Source organism: Phoenix dactylifera, unplaced genomic scaffold (genome assembly GCF_009389715.1).
Source record: "Phoenix dactylifera cultivar Barhee BC4 unplaced genomic scaffold, palm_55x_up_171113_PBpolish2nd_filt_p 001090F, whole genome shotgun sequence".
Classification (NCBI taxonomy): Eukaryota; Viridiplantae; Streptophyta; class Magnoliopsida; order Arecales; family Arecaceae; genus Phoenix; species Phoenix dactylifera.
Window position 1 is genome coordinate 115,104 of NW_024068437.1, and position 6,369 is coordinate 121,472.

The 6,369-nt window shown below is 38.7% G+C and overlaps 1 long non-coding RNA gene across 1 annotated transcript; it reads right to left on the bottom strand.

Moving 5' to 3' along the window:
• Positions 1-1,126: 1,126 nt before the first annotated feature.
• On the bottom strand, positions 1,127-5,455 carry LOC120107947. Its single transcript, XR_005509528.1, has 3 exons — positions 5,304-5,455; positions 5,134-5,184; positions 1,127-1,679 (listed from the first exon to the last, which is right to left on the bottom strand). It is a non-coding gene; the product is annotated as an uncharacterized LOC120107947 (long non-coding RNA).
• Between the last annotated feature and the right edge of the window lie 914 nt (positions 5,456-6,369).

The window sequence follows — 6,369 nt, forward strand, 5'->3', positions numbered from 1 at the left end:
TGAAAAATAAAGGCCGTGGAACAATGCACCCTTAACGTACCAGAGGATAACTGTTGCATAGTGTGTAGAGCATAGTGCATGCATAAATTTACTAATCAGGTTGACTGCATAAGAAATATCAAAATGTGTAACGGTCAAATAGATGAGACTACCAACCAACTGCCGATACAAAGTCGCATCTATCAATAATTCACCATCAGTAGGAAGAAGCTTAACATTCGTTTTTAGAGGACTATCCACAGTCTTGCTATCACACAGCATCAGAGTTCGCCGCAGAGCGGAAGGCGGCCGAGATGAAAGCCGACCTGCATGAATCAGGAGGCGTCGTGAGGGAGAGCACGTGCGGATGCAGCCCTCCGGCAACTTGTCGATGGGCCTGCCGCCTTCGGACCCCTCTCGTGGCCTCGCCATTTATTGCTATTTAGCTTTTGGAGGGAACATGCTTCAGTTTATAGGGGGAAGGAAGCAATGGAGGAGGAGAGGCCTTGGGTAGGGGCTAGAGACTTCAGATGATTGACTTCGCAAGGACTCAAGGAACTGGGGCTCATCCCACGCGGCACGAAGGGATTGATGTGATGCAGGGGATCTGGTGACGAGCTCAGGCTCGTGCTGGCTACTTGCAGAAAAATCCCAAGAGTTCGCGAAGGGGGAAACGTGTAATTGTCATTTTAAACCCAAGAAAAGTGGGGAGGGGGGGACCGACTTTTAAAGTCTCTAGAACATTTTGTTAGCGATTGGATCCCAAACTCACGTTGATTTTTATAACTTGAACTCCGCCAGCGGCCTAAGTTGACTTCCAAGCCTCCTTCGCGGCAGATTTCTCTGAAAGTTTCATCTAGAAAAACTACGTGCCCACGGCACCGTTGTAAAAAAACAAAAAAAGAATGAGTGAGGAGTTAACTCGGGTATGAATGGCCACAATAAAAGAGTTTCATTTCTATCATTTTCATTTGGAGTGTCCACTTAAATTGGTATTGAATTCCATGAAATGGAGTCAAGAACACTTATTTTCCATTTTTCATCTTTTAGGAAACCTATCTTTTGTTTGGGAATCGGACGAGTTTACTGCTCCACAGTCGGCATAGGCACCAGAAGGTAAATTTTACAGCGGAGGCACTACGAAACATAAACAACCCAATCAGAACAAGTAGTTCTTGCTCCAGCCAATCTTAGTTATCCGGGATTGTTATTTGCAAACAAAACACAACACCAGTTCCCACGCCATCACCATGGCCTGGTCATGCAAGCGGACAGATACTTCGTTTGTAACAGAACTCAGAAAAGCTGGGGACACCAAGCTTCTGCAAGCATTGGCTTTCATACATCATACATGAGGCTGAACTTCATAGCAACAGGAACTAGAAGGATTAGAGACGCTACAGAACCTCCAAATATACGATGGGAAATTGAATATGTCGCACTAAGTTGTGGCTTCTTCAGAGGCAGATGAGGCGACAATGGACGGTTTGAAGCTTTTGTGGATTCAGACATAACCCGGCTTGCATGGAGGCCCCGGCTTCCAATGGGAGAAACCTTTGGCTGGGATGCCCCCCACAGGAGAGAGGAACCATAAGGGAATCTGGTAACAGTTTTGTAGCTCCCAATTTGCTCAAAGCTTGGTAGTGGCCTGTGAAATCCATCCACGCCACGGCATCCTGAACTGGTGCGAGTAACAAGGCCTGAAAAAGGTTGAAAATAACATGCTGTTAGCCCATAGTGAAGCAACCATGCACATCAGCAAACTGGAACCTTTTGAAGGGACACTCGAGTCTCGACTACAAAGCACAAGGTCTATATCAACGATTTATATGCACTGCATGTGAATATACAATTCTGTCAGAACACAACTTAGTACCAGTTTGGTGGAAGACAACAGCATAAGCCAAGATGTACAAGAGAGATACTAGATGAGATTAATGAGAGTAGGGAAACTGCAAAAAGACTTCCAAAATTATATCAAAAAAAGGTTCACTGCATGCAGATGCCCAGCAAATTGTATGCAGTTCTTAAGTCTGGCGAGGAATAGCACTCAAGTTGATACCCTCGTAAAGGATCTCACCAACAGTCATCTGGAAGAGATACAAGCCTCTTATGGCCTTTGATCCATGACATCTACCAGTTTAAATTCAAGTGTAGGTTGCTTTTTGGCACATGTAAACAAGATCCAATCATGTTATGCGACGGAATCAAGTCTTCTAAATACACTTAAAAATATTTTTCCCAGCCTTTCATTTTTCAGAAGATAAATATTCTTTTATCATCAAAAAATAGAAACCGTTCTCCCACCACGAAGTGCAAATGGAGCATCTATGTGTAAGTGCAAAACGAGCATTTGTCATAAGCTTGCATGGTCCTGAAGTACTCTAACTAACAATTAGTTTCTATGCGCTCCAGTAATAAATTTTCATATTGGATAACTGTCCTATTTCAGGTGTAACTGTGAGATAAAATCTCATATAATGGTCCCAGAAACTTGCAGACCGGATTCATCATAATGGTGTGCACATACATCCATACATCGTGAAGCACTCATTTCTTTTAATTCAAATTTTGAAACCAATTATATAGATTATGTCACATAAGCCTTTTCATCAGTTTGCTTTTCTCAACAAGCATCATAGGGTGATCATCAAGCTTTACAATGGAGATGAGTACAGAACCAAGGTTTTATGTATAGGACTCCTATTTTGACATCCCAGGAAGGAAATAATACAAGGGTGTAATACAACAAAGACTGAAATTTCTCAGCTGCAATATTAAGGTGAAGCCTGATCGCATTTTTCCCAAGCCAATTGTTGTGCACCAAAACTGCTTGTTTGGAGATAAAGGAGGTATCAGAAGCAATAAGAATTACTGCAATATAAGCACAGCCAACTGTTTGAACCTTTCTTCAAATTGAAAGGTGGACCTTTCAACTTTATATAGGACCATCATAAACCTTTGTATGATCATTCACAAAAGTCATAAGTGAAACAGAGGATTGAAGAAGAAAGACCAAAAGAGAAATTTAGAAAACTCTAGCTTCCACTATATGAGCTGTACCTCCTGCCAAAAGAATACTGAAGATCTATTATGTGGACTGCAGTAGGCGTTGCAACCTAGATGATAACTTCTTTTGACTTTACTAAGAAAGAATGCATTTGCATGCACCTTTTGCCAGATAAGGTACTAAATTTCGTTAATCTTGGAAAATAGATTCCATATAGAACTCCTACACATCCTTTATGTCCTTTAAGATACTTCCAAAACTTATTGTAAAATTTCTGAAATCTCAAGTTTCTTAAATAAATAAATTCCATTTATAAGGAAACTACTTAACCCAGAGAAATCCTAATTAACGATGAATATTAAGTTTCCATATTAACAACTTCAATAAATCCTAATTTAAGACACTCCCTCAAACTAAACATAAAATTTTGGATATGCCAAGTATCCTAAATAAATAAATACATTTTATATGGAAACTAACAAGCCTGAACTGACCCTAGAAATAATGCTCAATAAAGATAAAAAAAGGGGGAATATTCACTTCCCATATAACTTTTATAAGGTCACGATGCAAGCCAAATCAGTAAGTTCCACAAGGCACATCACCTGGAATGACTAGTCTAATAACTACCAAAAAAATCCTACACTGTGCCAATATCATAGAAAAAATAATCACAATTTCACAACTGGACTATCAATAGTAGTTACATGTCTTTTTGTATCTTGTATTGACACCATGCATTGGACTTATTTGTTAGTTATTCTTGGGGTTAGATATTCAAAAAAACTATTAGATGTGGGATAATATAAGTCTACGATCGAAAGTAGGATCCACAAAACAGTCAAAAAGAAGTATCTTAGGAATAAATAAATGAAAAGTCCAAGAATAAGCATAGTTTCTTTTTTGTCCATCTATAATAGTTCTAACATACAAAAGAAATATTAACAGGAATAGAAAACAGAAATCAAACAAAAAGGTAGAAGAGGATGAACAAATAGTAAGAAACCTCTAAGCAAAAGCTTCAAAGCAAAATTAAACTAAAAACAAAAAAAAACTCATTCTAAATATTCAAATATCTCTATATCAAAGATTATTTAGGCAGATATTTTGCAAAGAAAGCCCACAAAATCCTAACAAACCTAAAAAATAATCCTAACTATCAAATACAAGGTTTTGATAACCCCAAAATAAAAATAAAAAAAGCATTTCTCTCTTGGTTTATGAGCAGACTTTGACCCAGAAACAGTAAAGATAGTCTCACCATTGCAGATGTTTCCTTAACATGCACTGTAAGATGAATGCGATATCTAACCAATTGTTTGGAATACAGTCACAATTTCAACTTTCTACCACCTTCTTGCAATATAAATATGCTCTTTATATTCAGTAAGCATTATAAGCATTATAAAATTTTCTTCTTTGCTCCAATTAATCAGGAAACCCCAATTTCCACTCATATTTCTCCTCAACTTCATTCCATTAGAAAATAGTATCACTTCTGTAAAGAGGGATACCAACACAAAATCATTTCAAACTGATAAGGCAACATGCATCCTCCTCTTTGGACATGATATTTTCCTTATAAAATCTCTATCTTCACAAGAGAGAATCAGTTCATATAACAAGTAGCGCTCCAGAAAAAAAGGAAATTACGAACAAAAAATGAAAATAAAGACGAAGTTAAAAGGATCACGTTCTCCACTACATTAGACTCTCATCAGAGGCAAATCACGCCCAAAAATGATAATAAAGACCAAGATAAAAGGATCACGTTCTCGACTACACGAGGCTCATGGCGGACCATGGAACTCGATTAAAACACTCCAAACCAGGAACCATCCCCATCCGTGTTTCAGTGTTGCAGATGCCCAGGTTATTTAGGGTTACCCTGGATGCTAATTTTAATATTTCAAATCCCTCTCCCGGCAACCATGACTAGAAGAATGAGCTCGTAAAAATTCTGCGAGCAGAATCATCACGTCTGATCACTAATAACAAAATTTTCCTGATGCCTTTATTCATGATGTCTTGAAAAAAATTCAAAAAAAAAATCGGAAAAATGTTTTTTCCAATCAAGTGTCGAGCCAAAATCCCAAATTCTTTCGACATCCGACACCGATCTAAACCGAAAAAATGAATTTTACCTTCAGATGCGACAGCCTTAGATTGCGCAGCCATCTCGGAGATCTCAAACCCTGCAACGATCGATGGTTGGCGACGGGAAAAAATTAAAATGGCATAAACACCAACGAATACATAAATCCATAAAAAACACATCTAGGGTTTACATTTGGAATTAGCGTGGAAGCCTTACCTGTTGAAAACCTCCCTCTCTCCCCCCGATCTACCTCTGCGCGCGCATGGGCGCCAGGAAAACCCTTGCATAGGCGACCCTCTGCAATGGGCCGGGTGCGGGCCAGGTCGAACCGACCGATCCAGCAGAAGAACTAGCCTAATCAAGCCGGACACTTGGGGCTCGTTTGGTTCGCAGGAGGGGGGGGGGGGAGTGTGGTCAACGGGAAAGTAATGAAATGCCTCTTGTTTGGTTGGAGTTTTTAAAGAAGAGAGATGGGAAAGTTGTATTCCCATAGGAATATGATTCCCACATTTCATGGGAAAGTCTTTCCCATGAGAAACATGGGAAAGTTACTTTCCCATGAGGTGGGAATCACTTCTTTTTTTTTTCCCAAAAAGACCCTTCAGCATTAAAGAAGCATTAAAGAGGCATTAAAGACCTAATTTTTATTAAGGGCATAATAGAAATTATATATAACTTTCCTAGGAAAGTGGATGATCAACCAAACATAAGCACTTTGAAATTTTATCACTTTCCCATCGTCAACCAAACATGCCAAAAGTACTTTCCTAGGTATCCTCTTCCTAGGAATCTGATTCCCAGATTCCTGGGAGGGAAAATACTTCCTGCGAACCAAACGAGCCCTTGTAGATAGTTTGTTTTTTTTTTTAGCAATATCTCAGAAATTAAATTCTGGAATCTTGCAGGACAACCCTTACAATAGAATGCCAACCAAATATACTAAAGGCTTATTTGGTTCGAAAACATTTTTCCTTATAGGAATATGATTTCTGTGAAGAAGATTCTTAGGAAGAGAATGCCTGAAAATGTACTTTTTTCATGTTTGGTTAAATAAGAAAAAGTGACAAATTTTTAGAGTGCTTATGTTTGGTTGACCATCCACTTTTCTGGAAAAGTTATATGTAATTCCTATTATACCTTTAATGCTGAAGGGCCTTTTTGAGGAAAAATAAAGATAGAGTGATTCCCGCCTCATGGAAAAGTAATTTTTCCATATTTCTCATTGAAAAAACTTTCTCATAAAATGTGGGAATCATATTTACATGGAAATACAACTTTTCCA